The sequence below is a fragment of the Rhinolophus hipposideros genome (assembly GCF_964194185.1).
Source record: "Rhinolophus hipposideros genome assembly, chromosome: 15".
NCBI classification, from domain to species: Eukaryota; Metazoa; Chordata; class Mammalia; order Chiroptera; family Rhinolophidae; genus Rhinolophus; species Rhinolophus hipposideros.
In genome coordinates this window covers 23,898,702-23,923,924 of record NC_138061.1, presented here as the reverse complement: position 1 = coordinate 23,923,924, position 25,223 = coordinate 23,898,702, and positions in this window count along the sequence as shown.

Genomic DNA, 25,223 nt, shown 5'->3' with positions numbered 1-25,223 from the left:
CTGTATTCGTAGGTATATCTGGGCATACCCAGGCCTCTGAATGTCAGTGCACATGTCTGGGTCCACGAGGCCATGGGACCTCAGGAGGACCTGTGTTCATGTGCTCATGCGTGGCAGTGTTTCTGCCTGTATAATGTGTCTCAGTGGGTGCCCATGGATTTCTTTACGTGGCAGCTTATAAGTCTGGGTTCATGTACCTTTACCTCTGGGTCTCTGCCTTTGCTGTGTACTGATGCGTCTTTGTACATGTCAGTCTGTATGTTGGCATTCTGGTGTCCACAAAGGTCCATCTGTGGGAGGCTGACTCTATGTAGCAGGGGCCCATGAGCCTGTCTTTCTGAGTCTGTGTGTCTGAACCCCTTCTCCAGGCACCAGCCCCAGAAGGTGCCTGCCTCCCCACCCCCGCCTCTGACAGCCGTGGAGTGAGCCTCACAGTAAATTCATGGCTGCCCGGGCTGGGAAACAGGCGGCTGCAATGGAAAGGAAGCGTGGATTTGCATATTGAATTAAAATTAAGAGCTAATTATGCAAATAAATTATGACATTTGGCAGGAGAATTTGCTTCAAGATCATTTATTACGTTCTTTTTATAACAGTGAGAGCATTTAACGGTCAAAGACAATATTTTAAGGGAAAATTAACGTGAGATTATTAACCTAAAAACAATTCCACGTTAATGAGATGGTGAGCTGGTCCCCCCCACACACCTGGGTAAGACTATGCCTGGGCTGGGAAGGCCTGTTTCTCCTCCCTTTTTTCCTTCCCCAGCCCATAGAGGGCGGGCTGGGAGGAGGCCTGGAAAGGGAGAGGGAGCCTCAGGATTTGTATCTTCTTTGATTGGGGGTCTGCTGAGCTAAAGCTCCCACCTGAAATCAAAGGCCTGGGCTGAGTTTCAGAGGATGAGGTGAGCCCCACTCCCAGACACCCCTAATCTGATCGTAAAAAACATGATCCTGGCCTTGGGGGCCTGGTTCTAAGGAGGAAGACATTCCCCACCAGAGAAATGACTCTGTAAATACCAGTTGGTATGGGACCTGGAAAGCAGGGTTTAAACCACTCGGTGATGCCCCACCCCTGACTTCCATCCCTCCCGCTCCCAGGTGGCGGAACCCAGATCTCCTACTGTCTCCCAGCTCTTGTCCTCCTCTGGGTCCCTTGTCTGTCAGTTTACCCTGCGAACTTAATCTGTCAGCCTCATTTTTGGCGGGGGTGGCAAAGAAATGAGGGCTCTAATCTGTGTTTCCCTGGGATCCCTCAACCCATTCTACATCGAGGGGAAAATGAGCCCCAAAGGAAGTAGTGGGTGATGTCCTCCATGGCCCAACTTTTCCCTCACCCTGCGTGCAGCATGGGCGTAGGGGGGCTGCTCTTCCTGATTTCTGGGCCAGGCCTGTGGTGAGCAGACTCTTTTAGGGCCGACCTTTGTCTGCAGTGTAGACCCGTGGAAGGGAGCCCAAAGACCCCACGTGGGCTACCCTGCTGGGTGAAAGCCTTGAGTTTCCAGAAGGTCCTTGTTCTGATACAGGCATGCTGCCTGAGCGGTGTGACGCTGTTACCGGTCATTGCTTGATGCCAGTATTTGGTTCTTTCTGGAATGCCCATAGGGGGGACAGCCACTCCTCAGGCTGGGTTACACCTCCAGGCCCAGCATTGCATTTGAGTTGTGCAAAACTCCTGTGAGGCAGGGGCCAGGTTTCACTGGGGCAGAGCAGGGTGGCAGAAGACTATGGCTTTGGAGTTAGGACACCCTTCGACTCAGGAGTCCTGAGGTCACATCTTCTCTCTGTTATTTTTTCACAAATCCCTTCCCCTCTGTGCTGGGTGTCTGCCCTCCAGGGCCACTCCCATCCTTCTTGGCCCTGCTCTGTGCCCGGGAGGCTAGCCTGCACAGTCTGTGTTAACTGATTCCCTTGGGTTGGACCAAAAGGGATCACCAGCAAGAGATGAGAGGGGATTGGGTGTTTCCGTCCTTGGCTCCATCCTGCCCAGGTTGCTATGGATTGGCTGCATCTACCCACCAAAGGCCACAGCTCTCCACACCTCCCTACAGATTTCTCTCCTGGTTCTGGTCATTTTTCTCCATCCATCGTTGCCCCTTTTAGACCTGGGTTGGTCATGGCTTCCCACTTTACTAACTCCAGGATACCGCACCTTTCACATGTACTTTTACTAATCCTTGCCTACACCTTCGTAAGCAGTGTTTTACTAAACTCTTCTCAGATGACCCAATAGAGTATGTCAGATGTTTCCTGTCAAAACTTTGGCTGGTACATTCCCAGAGCACTTCAATTTCTTCATCTGGAAAACAGGGACCATAATATACAGCTGACAAGTTATTAGTACACATCCAGTGAAATCATGTGTACCAATGCTGTTTGTAATTTATAGATCACAAATCAAAGTGCTTGTTTCCAGGTAGAAACTAGACCAGGAGTTAGGCTGATGTTGAAACCATCTCTGCTCTGAGGATTCTGTGTGTGTGACCTTGAATAAGTCACTTCCCTTCTCTGAGCCTGGTTTCTTATTGATAACACGCAAGGGTGAACTCCTAACTTTAAGGTCCCATTGTAGAAAGTGGCGATTCTATGTTCGTTTTGCTATTGAGGAAAGAAATGTCAGGTGATTTGTCACCTGACAAGGTCACATAGCAGGTTCATGGCCACCTGTCTGAGAGTCTATCTGGGCCATAAGAACATGGGAGGGACCCCACTGTTGGACCTTGGAGGCCTGGTAGAGCAGACAGGCCTGGCCAGAGGTATGTGGGGCTAGGGTCTGCCCCCAAGTTTCAGTGGCTCACTCTGCCTCCCAGGGCAGGTGGACCATGCCCTGGAAAGAGAGGGTGGGATTATTAATAATAATGCTAATAAGGGAGAGAAAACAAAGCCGGCAGAGTCTGAGCATTTTTTAAATAAAGAAATTTCCCTCATCTCGTGGTTAATTTAAAAGGTTTATTTCTTGAAATGAATCCTCTTCATCAAACCCCCGATCCTTGAAGATCGGAGGCGACTGCTAGTGCCGGTAATGAATTGATTTGTAACGTGAGCGACAAGGCGCCCTCCCGCCCGTGCCCACTGCAGGCCCTTAATCTGCGGTGTTTAAGAGGAAATGAGTTTCTCCATCTCGGTCTGAAACCCAGCACCAGTCACTGGAGCCGGCAGGCGAGGCCCAGGCCCAGGCACTAGTAGGGTCTATGTAGCAGGCCACCCCTCCCTGCTCCTAGTACCTCTCTTCCTTCCTTTAAGGGTGGAGTCAGAAGAGCCCCTCGAACTAACACAACCCACCACCAATCTGAGGCAGCCGTAGCCACACAGACCCACAATCATCTGAGCAGATACACCCACATACCCACATACATAGTTACACTGACCCATCATCAGTGGCACTGAGCTGCACAATCCTACGGTGTCACACAGTCTCCTTTCAGGCATAAGATGCAGACATATAGTCACACATGTCCCCCTAGTTAATGTAAGGTGCCCAGTCACAGCTCTGCATTCAGGCTCGGACATCCAGACACACAGGAGCACATACCCTGGACATGAGGCCCACAGTTCTATAGGCGTGACAATTAATATGTGAATATTTGGCAGCGTGAGCATGGCGGCATGGTGTGGTGGAAACAGCATGGGCTTTGAGCCACAGAGCTGGATTTGAACGTAAATCCCAGTATGTCCAATCTGTTTAACTTTTCTCAGTCTCAATTTCCCCATCTGTGGAATTGCAGCAACAGCCTCTCCATCCTGGGGTACATTGGATAACATATGTACAGCTGCATTTAAACTGTTAGCTTCCTGAATGCAAGGCCCTTCGTGAATGTTGAGCTTTTGCATAGAGTAGGTGCTTCATAAATGCTACATAATATCATAATTGCACCCATTCCTGTATCCTCAAAACCTACCCTGGTGCTTGATATACATTTTAAAGTAAATTTATGTTAAATTATGCCTAGCACATAGTCAATATTAATGGAATGGTAATTATAAAAAAACAGGGAGGTGGAGAAATAATAATCACTTAGTGAGTGTTTGTCATGTGCCTGGCACTGTGCTGAATAGATGCAGTAGGTTATTTCACTGAGTCCTCTGAGCAAGCCTAGGAGATTGTTCTAATAGATACCCATTGGCAAATGAAAAAACTGGGCACAGGGAAGTAAGTGGCTTGCCCAAGATCACATAGCTGGTAAGTGGAGGAGAAGGTATTTGAACCTAAGTAGTGAGACCAGAGCCTACTTGGCTGGTGGGTTAATGCTGAAAAAAATCCGGGAACAGCCTTGCTCTTCAGGGGGACCCCCATGTCCTTGGGCAGAGCCAGGTATACCTTAAGGCTGCCTCCTTAAAAGTCACCTTGGAGGGCCCACTAATGTCCTTAAAGCCGTAGGCCAGAGGCTTGAAGATGCGTCTGGTGGCAGGTCTCCTCAGGTGAATGGGCAGTGCTAGCTCTGGGTGGTTCTCAGGCCTGTCACCGGCTCCAGTGTGGGCACCGCCTCCACACCTGGTGGAGTCCTGTTCCTGCTTCCAACTTCCCCACCTCATCAGCCTCTACCTATCTAGACTTCCCTATTTTGAAATAGCTTTAAAGTGGATGAACCCAAACCCAAAATGCCCCAGGCATGTGCACATGACAAAATACTCCCTCCTCCTTCCACCTTCCTGATTTGGCTACTGGCATTTTTGCTGTCACCACATGAAGGCCAGCAGGGCCACAGCCCTTCTCCTCATTTTTATGGTCCCCTTCTTGCCTCGGGTAGTGGGTCAGCTGAGACAGTGACTTGGTCACAGGCTGGATCCAGGATGGAGGAGCCACACTCAGCCAAATCCGCTTCATGGCCTCAAGGCCAGTCTTCCTCTGGCTCCGACTCTCCTGGGCTTTGGACGGGCTTAGCTCCTTTTCCCCATGTCAGTCCCCTCCTCGTCCTAGTCCTAGGGACAGTGAGGGCTCATGGACCTTCCTGAATGACCCTCCAAGCCTCTGTTCAGCCAAAGAGTCCCAAGGAGGCCCCTCAAAAACTGAGACGCCCCATGTCCAGCCCAGGAAGACTCTAGGTGCACCGTGGGCCTCTTCCCACTCCCCTGGCTGCTCTACGTCCCCATCTTTCCTCGCTCAGAGGTACAGTGCCGAGTGGGCACGGGATGGGGGCGAGGGGCACATGTTCCCCTCCTGCAACTTCCTAGAAGAAAATCATTTTTTATAACTGTTGGAATCCTGATTGAGCTGTCAAAAGTACATGAAACCAGCTACATGAATGGTAAACTATCCATCAGTCACAGGCCTATTTGTTCTGAGACAGTATAAACGTCTCACATTTTTCTTCAAGATAGAAAATAATACTTACCCCATCATATCCAGGTAACTTGGCCCCCACCCCAAAAAGAAACTTATTAGTCACACTGGTCTCTTCCTTTCTTGTCTCCCAAATCTTTTTATTCTCTTGCCCACCAACCCCACTTTCCTTGAAGCACCAACTCAGTTCTGCCTTGCAGCTTTCTCTCTATCTGTTTAAAACCAGATTTGGCAACACTCCTCTCTTCCCACCCCAAAAAAGTTAACAAGTGCTAAGGAGAAGCATGAAGGAAATCATTCTTCAAGATACAAACTAATTTGGGTCCCAATGTACAGATTCTGGTCCCCTGGATGAGCACTGACACAGATGGAGGTGTGGTCAGCTCCCAATTTGCCTTCTGAGCAGTGTAGTGAAGCCCCTCTTGCCCACCTGACGACTGCCTACTGGTCTGGAGTGATGGGAATGAAGAAGAGGAAGCATTGACCCTTTTGGGTGAGACCTCTCCCCCTGTACACCTGGGCAGGGCTTTGTCCCTTACAGGGACTCTGGACTTGAGGGAACACATGACAGGAGCTCAGATATTTTTTGATCCAGCTGAAAGAGGCCATGGCTTCCTCTCTTACCTCTCCTCCAGCCCCCAGTTTGGTTTCCACAAAACTTGACCCAGCGCAATGACTCCAGCTGCCAATGGTAGATAGATAGATAGATAAATAGATAGATAGATAGATAGATAGATAGATAGATAGATAGATAGATAGATAGATGATAGATAGATAGATAGATAGATAGATAGATAGATGATAGACAGTCAGATAGGTAATAGATACATAGATACTCACATGCAAACACCCTGACATACATACCCCCCACACTGATCATAGAGACACTTTCAATACAGAGCAGGAATTCAGAGTAAAGGCTCTGAAGGCATCCATTTAAACCTACCTGCTCCATTCATCTCTAGATGTGTCACCTTGGATAAGTTAGTTGACCTCACTCAGCATTCCTCAACAGGCAAATGAGAATAAGAATAGGATCTACCTTGTGGGACTGTGGGGATTCAGTGATATTCAGTTAGCACAATGCCTGGCATAAGGTAAGTGTTCAGTAAGTGATTACTATTACTATCACCATCAAATTATACGCACTTTGCACACACTTGTAAGCACTTATGCAAATCAGAACCTCTTCTAAACTTGGATGAGGCACACACATCTGCAAACATGTGCACAGTGCCAGAAGTACGGGCCAACACGTGGAGGTGGCATAGAGGGTGGTTAGGACATGCTCAGGAGCTGGACAGCTCAAATCCAAGCTCTGCTATTTACTAGCTGTGTGATTTGGAGCAGGTTACTTAACCTCAGCTTTCCCACCTACAAGATGGGAATAAGAATAATAGTTCCTCCTTTATAGGAGGAACAAGATGGGAATAAGAATAATAGTTCCTCCTTTATAGGATTATTGTGAAAGTTAAATTAGTTAATATTTATAAAGCACTTGCTAAATAAATCTCACAAGATGGGAATAAGAATAATAAGATGGGAATAAGAATAATAGTTCCTCCTTTATAGGATTATTGTGAAAGTTAAATTAGTTAATATTTATAAAGCACTTGCTAAATAAATCTCACAACCTTGTAAGCTAACACCTGACTAGCTCCTCTCTCCTGGACACCATATCTTGTTAAGTGATCTGTCCTTGAATATCTGGAAAGAGGCTTTCTGGAAATTTATCCTTTATAGACAAACCCCAATGGACCCTCTCCTCTAGGGTCAGAGCATTGCCAGAGTGGGGGATGCCCTCCTCCCACTATACTCCCTAGATTTACCCCAAAGTGGCAGCCCCCAGCCCTGAATGACTATGGGGTTGGGGGGGACCCCAGCCTCCTTCCGGTCAAGCCCAGAATAATAAAGTGAGGGCGTGTTTTGCAAGGGGGATGGAGGGCAACTCTGGCCTTCTCCTTCCCACTTTTCCTCTGGGGTCTGAGCCAGGGTCAGCAGAGTCACCAGTGCAGCCGGAGGCCCTGTCCAGCATGGCACTCCCTCCCGGTACACCCCGCACGTGTGCACATGAGGCTGAGACTCCAGGCTGGGAAGAGTCCGGGTAAACTGGCCAGGGACTCCAAGGCTGGAGAAGAGCAAGCCAACAGCCAGCCCCCTTCCCAGCCCCCTGTGTCCTGCCCCGGGCTACCACTAGGAGGCTAATGAAAAGGGAAGAGGCAGGCCAGGGCTGGGCCAGCAGGAAACAGCGAGGGGACAATGTGAAGCAGGAGGGGAGCGGCCCTCAGGCAGGGACAGACAATGTCCCCATATGGGAAGCAGACGGAACTGCCCCACCCCCCCCTGGTCCTGGGGCCTCCTCGGCGGCAGGCAGCAGTCTCAGCTCCACGTCAGAGCCTGGGTAGTTTGTGCCCAGGAAGATGAGCCCTCCGAGCTGCTGTGGCAGGAAAAGGAGCAGAAGGAGGGAGCTCTCAGTCTAGCAGGTGCCCAATAGAGGACTCCGCAGGGGCCATGGAGCCAGGAGGACACCCACAGGCCTCACGCGCACGCGCACACACGCACACACACACACACGCGCACACACACACTGACCACCTTCTGGTTTGTCTAAATATTTTTAAACTATACCATAATTCATGCCCAAAGTGAAAGAGTGAAATATACAGAAGTACTGCATGCGGAGTAAAATGTGAAAATTCCCCGATAGCCGACAACTCCACCTCGACTTCTTTTTTCAGAAGCAATTATTTTGAATACTGGCCTTCAAGCAAAGGCTACTTTCTGCACAAGTCTATTGTAAGTGTGGTGGGTCTCCTGCCAGTCACATTCTCATCAAGGCCAGGCTTTTCTTGGAGCAGAGCCCTGTGGAGGGCGCCTGGGACGAGACTCTCACACGGTCCTCCCCTGCTTGCGATTCCAAGTTGTAAATCTTCTAGAATGGTTCACTTTCTACCCAACTTTACCATCTCTCAAGAAAAAACTCTTCTGTCTCTTTTAACGCCAAGTCTCATTTTTAGTTTTATACGTTTCTCCTTGTCTTTGAAAATTAGTTCAGCTTGTTTGGTTTTGCTCATAAGTTATTTTTGCTAGTAATCAAAAAATATGAATGAAACTTTTAGAATTTCACAGTGACATCTAATTTTTTAGAATTTCACAGTGACAGCCTCACTGTGAGATGAGGATGTCACTGTGAAGTTCTAAAAAAAAAAAATATTCTAAATTCTAAAAAAAAAAAAAATTATGCTCAAGCCTTTTTTTAAATGCTCAAGCCTTTATTCTGGAGCCATTTGAGCACCAGGCCATTGCCAGGCTTTCCCCTCTGAAGACATGAAAATCTGAAAATCAGCAGAGGTTCTGCTTCCCTCTGGGACAGCCCCAAAGGACACCATCTCTGGGACTCAGGGTTACACTAGGTCTCTTGCCTGGGGGAGGGAGCTAACAATTATTGGGCTCCTACTGTGTCAGACCCTTTATATGTTTTGTCAATCAAGACTCATTTATTTGTAAGTGATAAGAACCCAATTTTAACCAGTTTAGTCAAAGAGAGGAATCTACTGAAGGGACGGACTCTGAGGTAATCAGAACAAGGTTCAAATAATCAAAGAACAGTAAGGGCCAAGTTGGTACAGAGCTTCAGGAACTTTCAGAACGGGACCTGGATGGACACCAGGATACCCGTCTCTGGGGTTTCACCTGCAGCTCTCGTCCCCAGGGAAGGATCACAGAGAAGGACTCCCATTGGTCCCCATAGGTCAGGTGGTCAATCTAGAATCAGGTGACTCTGGCCAGGGCTGAGAGAGGGTCAGGAGAGTCTCTCTGAGACTATATGTTGGTTTCCAAAAGAAATGACCAACATTTCCAGTGAGGCTTGGCCAACAATACCAGATGTCTACTACCATAAATTTTTCTGATCTGCACAAGTCTGTGAGGTCAGAATGGTTATTATCTGCATTTTACAGGTAAGTAAACTGAGACTCCAGACAGATAAGTTAGCTTAGAGCCTGGATCCAAAGCCAGGCCTGTTTGACTCCGAAGCCTAAGCCTTTGACGTGTATAATGCTGATTTCCTCAAGGATAGGAACAGCAAGTTAATGTGAAGTATCTTTCTAGTAGGCCAGTTGCATGCCAGTCACTATGCTAAGCTGTAAGGCAGTCAGAGCTGGGCCAGACAGGAGCTTGGGTTACATGCAGCGAGAAAGGAATCACAGAGGAGTCACTTCTCATTAGATGATCAGTAAGGCAGGTGGCATGTGACCTGCTCCTTGAAGAGTGAGTGACATTTCAGCAGGTGGGGATATTAGGGAGGTATTTCCAGAAAAATGGACCAGTGTAAGCAAAGAGTCAGATAGGCCAAAGTGTGAGACGTATCTGAGGAACAGCAAATAGACTGGTTTGGTCAAAGCTCGAGATACAAACAGGAAAGGAAGTAGGAATGAAACTAGAATGATAGACTTGTGGCCAGTCTTGACTGGAGACAAAATTGCCTAGAAGTTAAGGGTACAGACTTTGGGACTTCAGCTTATGGTGTGGGAACCTGGCAACTTATATGGGCTCTGTTTCTATTTATTTATGTGTAGAATAGGATGAAATAAAAGTAGCTGCTTAGGATCGTGGTAAAAACGGAACGAAACAATATATGAAAATAATGCTTTGAAGCAATAACTATTATTATTATAAGGTGAGTTAGATTTTAACACATACTGGGAGCCATGGAAGATTTCCAAGTAGGGCTGTGCCGTTAGTTTCCTGAAGCTGTCATAGCTAAGCACCACAAATTGAATGGCTTAAAACAATAGAAATTTGTTATTTCACTGACTCTGGGTGGTGAACACACAATGGGGTTTATAGATGATGTAATACAGAATTGTACACCTGAAATCTATGTAATTTTACTAACATTTGTCACCCCAATAAATTTTTTTAAAAAAAGAAATTTGTTATTTCACAGTTCTGAAGCTTCAAAGTCCAAACTCAAGTTGTCTGCAGGACCATGCTCTTACCAAAGCCTCTAAAAGAGGAGCCTTCCATGCCTCTCCCTGCGTCTGGTAGCCCCAGGTGTTTCTTGGCTGGTGGCAGCCTAACTGAGATCTCTGCCTCCGTCTTCACAGCGCGGTCTTCCCTCTGTGTCTGTGTCTTCACAGTCCATTCCCCTCTCTTTATATGGATACCAGTCTTATTGGATTAAGGGCCCACCTTACTCCTTTGTGATCTCATTTTAATTTACATCTTCATTACATCTGTAAAGGTCTTATTTCCAAATAAAGTCACACTCGCTCACAGGTACCATGGGATAGGACTTATTTGAACAAAAGTTTTTTGTGGTGGGGGTACACTACAACCCATAACAGACATGGTCAGAGCTGTGCTTGGATTGATTGCTTTTGTAGGGGTGAGTGGGAAAAACTATACCCTAGAGAGACAGGTGGCAAGGACACTGCTCAGGAAGCAAGAAACAGGGGGTCTGATTTGGGCCAGTAGCAATGGGGATGAAGACTTTATAGGCCCTGACAATTGCTAGGGTGGGGAAGGATGAGGAAGTGGGGTGAAGGGAGCTTCCAGATGATGCAGAGGCTTTATAGGTGAAAGGATAAGGGAATAAGGAGGGGGATCAGGAAGAGGGGGCCCTTTAGACACTAAGCTCTTGGAGGGCAGGGACAGTGTCCTTCGCTTGGTATCCTTAGTGCCTGGCCCAGCATCTGCACATTGGAAGTGCTTGAGAAATGTTTGCCAAAGAAATGCATGCGTTCAGTTTTGCACATGGTGAATCTGACACACCAGGTAACACAGGCCGGTGGAAATTTAAACCTGTCATTTGGTAAATTGAGTTTGGGGTTAGAAATCTCAATCGGGTGTTCATTTCCAGAGAGATTACAGGTCAACTTGAAACCGATAGAGCTTATGAAAATGCAGAGAGGGGAGAGAAAAGGTTTGAGGGCAGAATCTTGGGCACAGTTACATTTAGGAGATGGGAGAGGGCAGAGGAGCTGGTAAGAAGCCAGAAAAGGAACTTCAGAGGTGGGGGAAGGGAAGTAGGAAGGTGCAATGTCATGGAAATCAAGAAAGGAGACATTTCAAGGAGGAGGGGTAGAGCTGCTGCCAAATGTGCAGAGGTCGAAAAGAAGAAATACTGAGAGGAGCCTGTGGATTTACTAATTAGGAGACCAGCAGCAGTGTCCCCACCTGGTTAGGGCAGGAGGAGGTGAGGAGAGCCTACTCGGGGCAAAGAAGCTAAGAAGAGAAGGAGTATGTGATGTGCGCACTCTTACCTCGTCACGTCTGTGTGGACCTGGTGGTCTATGAGAGAGAGCATAACTCAAAAACAAACAAAAACCATGATGGGGGTACACATGTCTGGATTCAGGATTTGCAAGTGGAATGATGACTATTCATGGAGGTAGAAAAGAGATGGGTTGGGGAAAGGGAGAGTAATTCTTAGTGCCTGATAAATCTTCTCTGAGGGCAGAGGGTGGAGGGAAGTGATACCCCAGGCAAATGAGAAAACAATGCTCAGCCCCGCTCTTCGTCCAGGTTTCTCTTGCACCTGCCCCTCAGTGGGTGGAGGGGGAAAGGGCCTTGTCCTCAGTTCTTTGGTTTAGGTTTCTGTGTCTTTGTGAGTTTCCATTTTCGCGTGCTTTGGCAACCAGCCATTCACGGATCTGAATGATGGAGTCCCCACTACTGTCAGTCTTGTTTATCACCGGAGATGCTCAGTAAATACTTATAATTGGAAATGACAATGACAACATCACCACCAACAAGTAAGACCCGTTAAATGCCTACTACCTGCCAAGCACTTTACATTTATTATCTCAGTTAATACAGCAACTCTACTGGTAGGGGCTATTATCATCTTCACTTAACAGATGAAGAAATGGGAATTCTGAAAGGCTTAGTAAGTGTCCAAAGGCCACTCAGCTAGGAGATGGCAGAGTCAGGATTTAAACCCAGATCCATGCGGCCATAGAACTCTGACTCCTGACCACTGATTACTACAGTGCGGGAATGTATGAGTCTGTGGGGAGTGATAACCTGTGTCTGTGTTCTGTGCTATTTTGCATGTATCTGTGGTCGCCCACAGGCACATACATTTGTAGGTCCATGTCTACGTGTGTTCCCGTGTGAAGGGTATGCCTGTATTCAGTGTGTCTCCTCATGGGTTTGTGAGTACAGAGGCTGTTCCACATCCTGCCTCCAGGTTCCAGCTCCCAGTTTGTTCCTCCTTGAGGCAGTGGTGGTTGAATTAAGCTCTCAGGTGTGTTCAGAGCTCAGTCTGGAGCCCACCTGTCCGTCAGAGGTCCTATAGGGAGTCCCTGCCTCCAATGGTTCTGCTCATAATTCTCCTTCCTTGTTTAAAGGGGCCAGTGGGTCTAATGATTAGTTACCACCTTGTCGATATTCTCGCACAGGAAGAGGATGAATGGCGAGGCACTGCCCCCACCCCTGACACACACACACATTCTGTGGCAGATTAAGGATGAGGGAAGGGACCCTTCAGCAAGGGGATTTAGGGGAGGGCAGCTCCGGGGACCTTGGAAGGGCTTTTTTGTGATTCTCCAATTGCTCCCACAAAGGTGGTGGCCTGCAGTTAGGAGAGTTCTACCTCCCCTCCCCCCAGCCCTTCTCTTTCCAAGTCCTCCAGGTTCTGGGAGGCAATGGGAAGACCACCTGGCGACGGGAGGCCCTTCTTGAGGTGAGAGAGCATACCTGTCCAAGTTCTCATCGTCATGTACTTGAAAGTGCCTCTGTCTGTGTGTTTCTGTGTCTTTGTGAGTTTTCATTTTCACATGCTTTGGCCACCAGCCATTCATGGATCTGAATGTGTAACACGGTCCTTAAACATATCTGGGTCCTTCTGTTCCTTCATGTTCCTATGTGGCTGCATACGCCCACGACTATGTGTACACCCACACATGTATCTATGTGGGGTACAGCTCTGTCTGTGTGTATGGTTGTGCATGTACAGAGGTGTAGACGTGTATGGGGGTGTCTGAGTCCTGCTGTGTGTACTTCTGTGTCCTTGCCCTTCACAGTTGTCAAGTGTGGCTCTCTTCCCACCCTGCTCTGGGTTCTGAACCCACTTCCTGATGTCCTGGAAAGGAGCTGGTCGTCTCTAGCTGAGGAGGGGCTGAATGAAGCTTCCATCTCCCCACTTCTCACTGAGCCTCAAAGGCAGGTCCTGGTGACTCAGCCACCCGGGATGGATCCCTGACCCATCCGCAGTCTTTCTGTCCTCCCTGCTGGGCTCCTGGGTCCTCAAAGTCTTGACCCTGGGTCTCCTCCTTGCCCTGTGGCTGGAGCCTTGGAATGAAGCCCATTCATGTTCTGCTACCCAACGTCTGCGGAGTCTCCCCTGTCCCACTCAGGTCAGAAGCTACACACATCCATTTAGTGACTCACCCTATGACATAAATGTCTTTGAGGGCAGATTTCAAAGCAACCCCATGTTTCGCAGCTTCTGATCCCTAACCCCACAATTCTTGACACACTCTCCTCTGACTCACAGAATCTGTCCCTCAACCTAACTTCCCTGGATCCAGCCCTGAAAGAAAGGGGGAAGAAAAGGGGCACCGTGTAACCGATGGTTTTCTTATGTCAGGACTCAGAGCTTGGGGAGGGGAGCCTCGGGGCCTGGGGCAGCTGAGGGGTGGGACGGGAAGAAGTAGGCAGGGAGGGGCTGAGCCTGGCAGCAAAGAAATGCTAGGCCTCAGGTCCATCCTCCTGCAGTCCCCCTGCCCCTGCCACACACACACTTACACACACACTCACCCTGTTGGAAGGTGACATTTGCTATTAACCTTATATTGGGCCATTTTGTAAATCAATGTCACTTACATTTAATAACAAGTGTAATCAAAGGAATTATGCAAATTTAATTTGATGCTTCTTGAATTATGCAAATCTGCGGCGCACATAATGTTCTCTGACATGTGCCCGTTGGAGGGAGAGAGAGAGAGAGAGAGAGAGCAGGGGAGAAAGTGGGGAGGGGTTGAGAAAGGGAGGCTAGGACTGGGACTGAGAGAGAGAGAGAGAGAGAGAGAGAGAGAGGAGGATGGGGATGGGCTGGGACTCAGGAAGGGGGGCGAGGAAGCCAGGGAGGTGGAAGGCAGCAGAACAGCTGCAGCCCAGGTGCCCTCCATCATGGTGAGAAGGGGTGGACAGATCTGCTACCTCCGTCTTCTCCCTGCCTAGACTTTTATTCCCTCTCCCCTGCTCACACTCAGCATGACCTTGTTGGTTACTTGTCCTCAATGTCTCCTTTTGTGAAATGGAAGTGTCCAAAAGGGTTTTCCACTCATGGGGTCCCAGACTCCTGATATAGCTTGGTCCCCTGAGAGGTCAGCTTCTCAGTCGCCAGCCCCCATGGCAAGGTGACCTATTGTGGTACTAGGTATTATGATTGTCTTTTGTTCTTTATGGTCTTAAGATCCTGGCAGAAGGAGAAGGAGTTGCACCACCCACTACATGACAATAAAAACCTGCCTACCCCCTCCCAAGTACATATTGTGGCAAACCGAACAATATGAGTGATGACACACACGTTTACACATGCATTTATATCTGAGATGACACAGTCACACATATACTGTTAAAACATTATAAATATAACCAGTGACAATATAACATGGAGTTACTCCCAGGGACCCACATAAAGGCTATATAGATACAAATACTCAGTTGCGTACTCCAATACACGAACATTTAAAACATCACCTAGACACACCTGAGCCCAAGGGACATTGATTCACAGTCGTGCTACGTTATGCTGATGGCCAAACACTAACATATGAATGTACAAGGCACATTCCTTGATGCCCACACACCCTCACTGACCCTTGAAGCAAACTCTGTGATCCAGGGAGCTCCTGGCTGGAGTGGTGCCCTTCCTTACTGGTCAGACTCTGTCCGATGTTTATTTGACCCTGCTCGCAATGTTATCTAGAGAGGGTCAAGGTCGTGACACCCTGAACAGAAGAAGTAACTCTGCAGCGTGAAGAGATGGGCCAAGGTGAGAGGGAAAGACCATGAACCTGTTCCCCAAACTCTGGAGGCTGATTAGAACCATGAAGGGCCATCTTAGATACATCAATGTCCCAGCTCCCCACAAAATCATAGCTCCTCCACAGTCCGCACCTGCCACTAAGGCCATCAGAGACCAGCCCAGGGCTCCGTCTGTGTCAGTGGGGCAGAGCAATGGTGGGTCCCTCTTCCCTGAGTGGTGGGAATAGAGAAGCAGTCTGTTCCTTCCCCAAGATGGCAACAGGCACCCTCAAGCATTCTCCTGAAGAGTATGGGACAAGCATACTTATTATTATTTTCCTTTCCCGTGTAAAGTCTGTCTTGGGCTTACAGATGATGTCTTCATTCTCTCTCCTTCTTTTCCAGCCCTGTCCTCATGCTTGGAGTCTAGGGGCCTATTCCTCTGTACTGGTAATCGCATGGAGTGATCAGGGGTTAGTGGGACTGGGATTGGGGGGAGGTCAGGGGTCAGGGTATATCTGTTAATGAGGGTGTGGCAGTGTACTTGTGCATTAGTGTCACTATATCTGTTATGAGTGTCCTTATGTCTCAGTGTTTCTCCTTGTCATTCATGTGTCATTAGGTCATTTGCATGTTCATGGGTTAGAGTATGTTTGCTCTTTCAGTGTATTATTTCACCAAATATGCACCAACGTATTGTTTCAACATTGTCTTCATGTGTGTCACATTTTGTGAATGTGTCACACTCCTGTGAGTCAACACGTTTGAGTTGTCACGGAATGTGTGTCCCTATGCTCTATGTCATACAACATGTGAATGAACCAATACTTGATATGTCACAATGTGAAAATCATCATGTTGGAATTTTTGTAATGTGTTCTGTGTGTGTGAACATGTTCGAGTTGTGCAAATGTGTGTGCCATCACACTGGGGCTCTCATGATGTCTGAGCTGATACAATGTGTGCCTAAATCTATCTCACCATGTTTGAATGGCTCTAGTGGGTGTTTCCAAGCTTAAGTTGCCATCATGCGTTCTTGTGAGCAAGCATGTTTCAGCAGGCCGAGTGTGAGTTGTTATGTGTAAATTGTCCCCACAACTATATTCCTGTATTTGCATTGTCACAATGTAAAGCTCTATGTGTGCCAGGTTTCAGTTATCAGGGGGTATCATTACATGCCCAGTACCTTCTATGCAATCAGTTTTGAGTTGACTCAATGTGTGTAATTATGTCACCTTTATTTTAATTATCCCCAAATTGTGAGGATATCACGAGATTTGAATGTTCACAGGGTGTCTCTGTGTATGACTTTGAGTTTGAGTGTCATGGGTTATCTTTGTGTGACAATGTATTTGCATTTTAACAGCATAATATGTGTCTCTCTGAATTGGCACAATGTATATGCCATCATGTTTGAACATCTTGTTATCAAATGTTGATGTTTTTACAATGTGTGTCTGTGTGAATCACTGTGTTTCAATTGTCACAGTGTGTGATTGTATGTCACCATGTATAACTTATACATCTGTACTTATGGTAGTGTTAAAATACGTGTCTGTGGAGACCATGCTTAAGTTGTCACGATGTGTATTGCCATGTTTAAGGTGATACAAATGCTGTTGAGTGTATTAACATGTTTGAGTTATCAAAATGTATGTGTGTTGCCATGTTGAGGCAACAGTGTTTCCCCCTGTGAGTTTGCATGTTTGTGTCTGTGTGTATCTGAACATGTTTGAGGTCACCGTGTTTGAGGTCACCTCAAACATGTGTCACTGTGTTTGAGGTGTCTCTTAAAATGGGTGTGACAGTCTGCTTCTCAGCATGGGTTCAAAAGTAAAAGACTAGGAATAAGAGGGAAAGTGGGGGAGCAAGAGGAGGAAGAGGACTGGGCCATAATCTAGAGGGGGTGGGATGGGGGCTGGTGGGGGTTAGGGACAGAGTGAGCTCTAATTGGCCCGCGGTGAATTATTTACATGTATAATCCTCCAAGAATTTCAGCGCGGGCAGTGCCAGTAAATGCTGTGCATGTTTAAAAGTCATTTCCATAAGTAAGTGCAATTTCTCTACTGTTTGCCCCTGTTTAATGAAGTGAAATCTTGTTTGCATTCCTCCCAATTTCCCAACGAAAGGCGCCCAACCGTTCGCACCAAAATTACACCGCCCAAATTAAAAGTCGGGCTCCAAGGGAGGTGAGGGGCCGGCAGCATTGGGCCCTTCTGGGAGGGCCCACAGAGAGGTGGGGGGCAGGCAGGAGCCAGGCCTGCGTTTTTCAGCTCATTGCTTCCCTGCAGTTCTTGCAATTTCAAGTGCTCCCCATCCATGTTCCCCACCCCTACTTACCCCCATCATGTTCTTGCTCCCCTTTGCCTCCCCCTTCTTTAAATGAATCCCTGGAGTACAGGAAGTGGGCATGATGTATTTGTTCATAAATATGGAAATGCACCCCTACATGCATGTATACACATGGTCGTGTGTGTACTTGTGAAAGTGTGATATATAATCGTACACTGTGATGATTGAAACACAGTGATTCACACAAATACACAGTGTAACAACATAAACACAAATGAGTATGTGTTTACGTATGCAGCCCTGTCTGTGGATGTATGTGGATTTGTATACATGTCTGCCTTTATGTGATGGGTGTATGGTGTGTGTCTTTCAGATGGACGGTTACATAGACAATAGGGATAAAGAAAGAGAGGAGGGAGGAGATGGTAGGTATTTGTGTAGTTCTCTATGGCCCAGGATGGAGTACTTATCTCTTTTGCAAGGATTTACTCCTTTCTGAGAGATGTATGATGAACCCTTCCCCACCCGACAGTTGCTTCTCGCAGGGCGGCAGGATCAGAGGACTCATCTCCTTGCCCTCCCTACTTGACAGAGCCCTCTGGCCTGTGAGGACCAGTGAGAAGGTTGACCTTCCAGCTCCAGCTCCATGTATGGTGCTTGAGCAAAGGTTACTCCTGAATGGGCTGGTAGGAGACCCCTTTGAGGCTCTACTCTCTCCTAGTGCCAAATGGCACCTGCATGAAGGTCACTTTGGCAAGAAGCCTAAAACAGAATTGTAGATTACCCTTATTTGAATTCGCTGGAAAAGTATTGGCAACTGGAGTGAAGTGGGGTTGAGGAGAGGGCAGGAAAGGGCCTCCCAGTGACCCCTGGAATCCCCGATCTTGAGGTTTTCGAATTCTGAGAGCCCAGGCTCTGAAGGTGAAAGAGTAACTGGTCTCATGTCCCTGTGTGAGATGTGAGGTGTGACAATGTGTGTCTTCGGTCTTTGTGGATATCGCCACCTCCACCAATCTAATCATCTTCTGCGGCCCACCTTCTTCCCGTTTATCCGTCAGCCTAGATGGGAGAGAACAAATAAGTCAAATAAATACAGTGATAGCATCACCCTCAGATCTACAGACATTAAGACCACCACCTTCTCCTCAACACATCACTACAGGACACTGATGGAATGGCTGGAAGAGGTTCCGGTGGTTGGCTGAAGGTCTGGTAGAGAAAATCACTCAGAGGTGAAATCCTGCAGGAACGGAATTCGGGAGGGTTGAAAGAGGGCTCAATTGATTTAGAGTCAGGGCCCCTCCTTGGAGAGGGCTTCTTCTCTCACACTTCTTTGATGTCCTTGGGGAGGTGGGACATCCAGGCAGAGGAGTAAAGTGTCATCCTGGTCATGACCTCCCCACCTTATCTTTCCCCCTTATCCAATCTGCTAACATGTAATCAGTCCAAAGCACAGCTCAGATTTCTCTTTTCCCAGCTCAGAAACTACCCATGGCTCCCCACTACCCAAAGCAAAAAGTCCACACTGCTTCTGTTATCAGACAAGCAAGGCCCTTCACAATAGGATAACTCCTTTCCCCCTTTCAACCTGCTTGTCTAGCTTTGGCTTCCAATGATGGCACCTGCATAAGGCTCCTCCTAAACCCCATCCAAGCAAGTAGGGAAAGTGGATATTTCCCCAACCTCCTCAAAGTTTCCCCTCATCCCCACTTTTGTCTATGTTCTTCCTTCTTCCTCAAATGCCACCAAAAGCCTCATCCTCCCCCCCTCCAAACTCCTGCCTGGTGGAATCCTAAGGAACATTAAGGCCAGGTTTGATGCCACTTTCTCCAAGAAGACTTCCATGCTGGACCCCAGCATGACTACCATCAGTAGCACCAGTGCTTCCGGGAGCATGGTTTCTCTGTCTCTGTGATGTGAATTGCTTGCCGTTTCTCCTTGCCTGCTGGGACCAGACCTGCTGGGCTCCAGTATGTTTGGGCATCAGGCTTTGAACACCCCTGAGCAAGGGTAGAGAGCAGCTCACAAAGCCTTTGTGGATGAGCTGATGGATGACTGTTGGGCTTGGGTGCATGTGTCAAGAAATAGAGCTTATATTTGGAGCTCCTCTCCCTATCCCAATCCAGCAGAATTAAACCCCAGGCCCAGCTCTCCACGGCCCCCATCTTTATCCTGTTTCTTTCTCTGTGGCAGCAGAAACTGACCACTCCATGCTGTTGGCAGGAGAGTCTAGGGCCTTGCTACCAGTTGAGAGATTCCCATCCCCACTGAGGAGATTCTGGATAGAACTGACTCTCTTCCATGCTCCCCTAGGGGCTTTCTCCTACCCCAGGGGCCCCTGTCCGTGTTATTTAGGCTGCTACTTTCATTAGTGAGGTCCTTCCCTCTGAATAGGGGAAGACTCTGCAGTTAATGTGCTGACAACCCCACTTCTCTTCTCCTGGGCCTGCCTTCCATATTAGATACCCCATTCCTCCCACCAGACATTCCTCAGCCCATCACTGGACTTTCTACTATATCCCCTTTGCCCCCAAGACCCCAAGACTCACTGATTTCCTCCATTAACCACTCCTGATCATTCTGTACTTTCCCCCATCTAACCCTTTCTTTAATTGAAGAGCCACCACCAGATCTCCATTAATCCTCTTGCCTCCTCTTCCCTCTAATTCTCTCACGGAACCCCCTTTCGCTGACCTTTCTCCCTTCCCACCGCTATTTTCTGGCCAGTCCAGAGCACCTTGCTGTCAAAATCTACAGAAAAAGAGCTCCAGCTCCATTTCTAGATTCATCCTCAGGCTCTACCACTTTCCCAAGCAGATCCGGACATCCCTGCTAGGAGCCTGGGCCAGGGGTTGGGGGTCCGGGTGGGTTCCAGACACGATGGAGGCGGGGACTTCAATCTGGAAGGTCTCTGTGGGCCCTTCCCCCTCCCCCTAGCAAGTCTGGGAACTCGGCCCGAGCCTGGTCCTCTCTCCCCCGCCCTCCCCTCTCCGCGCTTTCATCAGAATTCAATTTCCGCCCGTAAGTGACTCTACGGGCCCCTGATCCTTCCCTTGATGAATGAGCCGCCCGGCCTGGCCCCGTCCGTCACCGTCACCCTCGCCTCGGCCCGGGCGGCAGCCGCCCCCCGTCTCGGCCCCTCCACCCAACGTCGGCCCCGACCCCCCACAGCTCCCACACAGACCCCCAGCCACCTCCATCCCTTGGGGTTCCTCCAGCATCTAGCAGCCCACCCCGCTCCCATACCCGCGTGGCTTTTTTGGATCCCTGTCTCTGTCTCTCTCTGTGTGACTCTGTCTCTCCCTGTCTCTTCTCTCTCTCCCTCCCTCCCTCCCTCTCTCTCTCCCTCTCTCTTTCTCCCCCTTCCCCCCTTCCTCCCTCCTTCTTCCTTCTCTCCCTCTCTCCCTCTAACACCTCTATTCATCTCTGGGAGCAACATCATTTATTTTGCACTTCCCAGATAATTTACTTTTTTTCCCTTCTACAGGAATTCTCCATTTCCCTATAAAATGAAAATTCATCTAGAATTACATCTTATGTCATCATTATGTTTATTAAGCGTGGATGATGTATATGAACAGGACGGGCTTGCTGCTGAGTGCTTAATGGTGCATAAGATTAAGCCGAGGCTCTCAGCTGCGCAGCGACTCCCCTCCGGTTCCCATGTTGTCGAGGCATGCTGGGAGTACAAGTTCCGAGCGCACGGCCAGGTGAACGCGCCGCCGCCGTCGCTGTGCGCCCCCCCCCCCCCGCGCCCCTCCTCCCCAGGGTCCCGCCAGGCCCACCCCGCCCGCTGGGGGCGCCAGCGCGGCCTGCGCCCCCTAGCTACCCAAACAGACACGCCGGCTGAGGGCAGCCGGCCCTGGGGTCACCATCGTGCCCCCCGCACCCTCATCTAGGGCTCGGCGGCTGGATCGCACGCCCCCGGCACCCGTTCTTGCTCCTGGGCACAGGGAGCTCCCCTCCCGCCCCTCCTTTCTTCCCGTCTCGCTGGGTTTCTGCCCTTGGTTCTCTCCAACCCGCCTCTCTTTCTCTCTGTCGGATTTCTCGGGGCTCTGATCTTTCTGTCTGTCCCTCTGCGGCCCAGTCTCTTTCAAGTCCTTCCCTGTCTCTTGCCCCCCACCCCCCACTCGGCTGCGTCTCTGCGTGTGCTCCTCCCTAAGTCGCCGGCTCTCCCAGGCGGTGTCTGTCTGTCCGTCCGCCGCTCGCGGTCTCCCTGGCTCCCCCTCTCCGCCTCCCTCACTCCCCTCTCCCCTCTCCCGGCGCTGGCGGCCACCGCACTGCAGCGCGGCACCAGCAGTCTATGACAAAAACATTATCCTTCTGCTGCTAAACAATCCAATAAACCTCTCCACAGGGAGAAAGTTAACCTCTTGTCTCTTCGGCTGATGCCTTCCCGCCCACGTGACTGCTGCCACAGTAAATTCAAATCATTAGTCTCCTCACCCCATCAAAAAACTTCTATTAGTAATGGAGACCTCGCCGGAGACCTTCCGCGGAGAGCGCTGCCTTCCCAATTCCCAGTGGAAAAATTCTGCGCGAAAAACTAATTCTACTTTTAATAATCTGTCATCAGGACCAGAGGCAGTCATAAATTATATGGGAGCGCGTGCGAGAGCGCGCCACAAGAGGGAAATCAGGGCGAAAAATCAAAGCCCAAGTTTGACAAACTTTCCTGAAGATAAATAATAACTTACAAACAGGATTAGTTGTAAAGTCACGCTCCGGCGCGCAGCCACGGCGGCAATCACGTCTGCCGAGGGCCGCCACCGCTGAGGCACCTGTCACCGCCGCCACCGCCTCCGAGCCTTCCTCCCTTCACTCGCTCCCCTTCTCCTCTTCCTTACCCTCCAACCTTCCTCTCCCCTCCCCTCCTCCTCTTCCTCCTGCTCCTCTCCCTTCTCCTCTTCTTCCTCCTTCTTCTCCCTCCTTCCCAGCCTTCTCTCCTCTCCTCACCCGGGCCTGCGGTAGGGCCATCGCCCCTGGGGCCCACCTCCCCCCGTCCCACCACGGATGGTGCCTGGCTGCCAGGACCAAGGTCAGGGCAGGGTGAGAAGACTTGCGGGAGCATCATCTGCCAGGGCTGCGACCTCTAGAAGGGGCTCGGGGTGTAAAGGGGAGTGTGGGTGCGGCCTGAGGGCCCGGGCGCGGGTTTCTGCGGCCTCCCCTGCCCCGCGGCCCCTTCCCAAATCTCCCTATTCCCCCGCCCCCACCAACCCGAATGTAAGGAGACTGGCGCGGGCAGTGGGTGGGTGGGGGCGTAGTCCGACCCCTAAGTTTATTTGTCTGTGTTAACGTAGGGTGGCGGCGGCTCTGCTCTGCCTGTCTAAGGGCCGGGACCCCCCCGCCGTGCGACCCTCCCCCACCCACCGCGCCCTCGCCCCGCACAATCTCGGCGCTGACAGCCGAGCGGGTGATAAATGCCGGCGACGCGGGGAAGGAATTGCGCAAAATAAAGAAGCATGTTCCAACAAGTCCTGTCAGGATTGTATTGATTTAATCATCTGCAGAAATACACATTCTGGATTACTGTAGCGTGCCGGGCCCGGGGAAGGGGCGGGCCGGCAGGCTAAGGCCGGGAAGGGCGGGGCGAAGCTGTGGTGGGCGGGGCGGGAAGAGGGGAATGGCTCCGCCCCCCTCCCCCGGCCCCGCCCTCGGCCTCTAGGCTGGGTGGTATGCTGCCGGGGCTGAGGGTGTGCAGGGGGGTCATTTGCACGACGGGGCACCTGTTCGTGCATCAGCCCCGCAAGGTGGGCCCGCCGTCCTCTGACCCTCAGAACCGCTGCATCGGGCAGTCAAGGATTCTCTGGAACTGGATGAGCCCCCTGGACGGAGAGTGGCTGCGGGGAGTAAGGGCCTAGATGGGGCCTATCTGGCTTTGTGAATGTTTTAGGGTGGTTCTCTACCCCATCATCTTTTACCAAGGCCAACCTCTCAGCTGCCAGGTTTCAGAGTAGAAGGATGCAGGGTACTCCAATACCACCTCCTCACCTGGCTGACCCGTACCCCCAGCTACTCAGAGGTAGGGGTAAGTGAGAACCTCTTCAGACAGCCTTCAGGGAGCAGAGCCCTACTTAGACTTCATAGGTGCTCAAAAAAGGTTAAACCAATAAACATTATAGCTTCTGACTTCTGTCCCGTAATTCTGCCTCAGAGTCCCAGGTGAGGACTTGGGTAGAACTGGATTTTCTTTTAGTTGCAAACCTGACCCCTTGGAAGAAACATACCCAAAGTGGAGGATGGGGTGGCAAAGCCATAAAAAGATTAAGCAGCTCCTGAGTGTGGGAGAACCCAAAGGGAAATGGAAGAGAAAAGAAAACCATCGATTGATTGATTGATTGATTGATTGATTGATTGATTGAATATGTTTTAGCTCATGAATCCATCCAACAACCTAAGGAAGTCGTTATTAATATACCCCATTTTACAGATGAGAAAATTGAGGTTCCAGAGATTAAATAATTGACTCAATGTCACAGTTTTAGTAGGTTGGGAAGCCTAGCTTTGAGGCCAGATCTGTCATATTCCACACTTCTCCCATAGTTATGGACCTTGGGGAGAGACTGTCGTGGGTTCAAGAACTGGATAGAGAAGGTGGTGGGAAGACAATGTGAGAAGCACAAGAGAACATACCTGGTGAGCAGTAAACCTTGTTCATTCCAAAAAGATTGGGATGGAAGTAGCTGGTGCTTGAATCTTTCCCAGGGGTTCAGAAAACTCTAGAGAAGTGTCTTCATTCAGTGTGGCTGGTGGGGGGGGGGGGGGAACCACCAGAGAATAAACTTATCACAGTGATTTCTATAGGTGTCATTCGTGCATTAGTCCTGGCTTGAGGGAGGGTAGGGGACTTCAGGAAAAAGAGAAGTGTGTGGGGGGGGAGGGGTGAAGAATGTAGACCAGTGAAGAGGTAGAGTTTTATCTCAAATCAAAGACTAGGCATTAAGTTACCAAGGATATGAGTGACCACCATGAGGTCACTCATGGTGGGAGAGTCAGACTTCATCAGAGCAGCTTTATCAGTGAGAAGCACAGATCCTCCCTAAGTGACTCCTCACCTAATAGAAAACCAAAAAGAATGAACATAACTGAGGGCACAAGTATGATAGACAGACCCTCGGGTCCCAATGGACCACAAGCATATTGGGGTAGATGTGAATAACTGAATAGGACTGGGTGTGGAAAATGAAGATGGACTTTATTTCTTTGTATGGGGGAAGGAGGGAGAGCAGATAAATAGGGTGACAGAAAGAGGGGGTGAAGGGAGGGGAGAAAGGAGCAGGGGACTTCCCTCTGAAAGGCATGAGGCATTTGCCACAACCCCATTGTGAGAAGGGTGCTAGTTCACTCATTTCTCCCCACCTGCACCCATTCTGCCTCCAAAGGAGATTTTCCTTCAGTGCCTGTCCCCCATCAACCCAGGAAGAATGGAAACACAAATTTATTTAATCAACAAACATTTTTATAAAGCTTACTCTCTGCAAGGCACAATACCAAGCATTTTATGCATATTAACTCGGTTCTCCATAACAAGGCTACAAGATGGATAATAGTATATCTCCATTTTACAGAACAGGAAACTGAGGCACAGATAGTGCCTTTATTAATTTGCTGAAAGTTACACAACCGTGGTGAAACAGATTGAACCCGTGTATACTCTCACTCACTACCTTCAG